This window comes from Callithrix jacchus, chromosome 3, assembly GCF_049354715.1.
Source record: "Callithrix jacchus isolate 240 chromosome 3, calJac240_pri, whole genome shotgun sequence".
Taxonomy (NCBI): Eukaryota; Metazoa; Chordata; class Mammalia; order Primates; family Cebidae; genus Callithrix; species Callithrix jacchus.
The window spans coordinates 169,196,653-169,197,874 of NC_133504.1; the positions used below are offsets into that span (position 1 = coordinate 169,196,653).

The 1,222-nt window shown below is 47.6% G+C and overlaps 1 pseudogene; it reads left to right on the plus strand.

The window, feature by feature from the left end:
- The first annotated feature begins 335 nt into the window (after positions 1-335).
- On the plus strand, positions 336-845 carry LOC128931507 (ATP synthase F(0) complex subunit g, mitochondrial pseudogene; annotated as a pseudogene).
- The last annotated feature ends 377 nt before the right edge of the window (positions 846-1,222 follow it).

Below are 1,222 nucleotides of genomic sequence, written 5' to 3' on the forward strand. Positions count from 1 at the left end.
GAAAAACATCACAGCATGCTGGGCGCAGTACCTCACACCAGTAATCCCAGCACTATGGGAGGCTAAAGCAGGCGGATCAGTTGAGGTCAGAAATTTGAGACCAACCTGGTTAACAGGATGAAAAACCTGTCTTTACCAAAAAAATACAAAAATTAGCTGGATGTGGTGGCGCATGCCTGTAATCCCACCTACTCGGGAGGCTGAGGTGGGAAGATCACTTTAGCCTGGGAGGCAGAGGTTGCAGTGAACCAAGATTGTGCACCACTGCACTCCAGCCGGGGTGACAGAATGAGACTCTGTCTCAAAAAAGAAAGAAGAGAAAAATATCACAGCACATGCAGCAGAGGAACAAGTCACTTGCAAACGATGAGGCCAAAAAGCAAGGAAGCTGCCTGAAACTCTGGGAAAACTCGGGGTATTTGCAAATAAAAACCAAAATGAGGGAAAAGTTTACATTGAGGAGGTGGCACCAAGAAGTTGCGGATAGACATTCAGCCGGCCATTTGGGGCAATGGATTTTCCATCCCAGAACCATAGCCCAATTCACCCATAACCTTGCAGAGAAGTCCCGGGTGCTGGGGGACTCCACTGTGACTTCTCCAAAGCCTGGACTGGCCACATTTTGGTACTATGCCAAGGTTGAGCTGGTTCCTCCCACCCCTGCTGAGATGCCTAGAGCTAGTCAGAGCCTGAAAACAATAGTCAATCGTGCTCAGACTGGTCCCTTCCAACAGCTCACAGTTAAGGAAGCTGTGACTGAATGATTTGGTGATCGCTGGGGTGTGGATGTGGTTTGTGTGGAAGAGATCATAGGCAAGTGGGGCATCAACAGCTCTCATGTTTGAAGACCAGCCTTTAACATATGATTATATTTGATTTATTATTTGAGTGTTCTTCGACCATGTGTGATCAGACTGCTATCTGAATATCATAAGATTTGTCAAAAAAAAGTATTAAGACAAGTGTAAGCTGCAGCAGGAGAGGGGAGAAGCACAATGGAATGTGAAGTATAAGCTGGGGAGCAGAACATGCCTTTTTTTTTTTTTTTTTTGAGATGGAGCCTCACTCTGCCCCCCGGGCTGGAGTGCAGTGGCACGATCTCAGCTCACTGCAACCTCTGCCTCCCAGCTTCAAGCAATTCTCCTGCTTGAGCCTCCCGAGTAGCTGGGATTACTGGCACCTGCCACTATGCCCAGCTAATTTTGTGTGTGTGTGTGTGTGT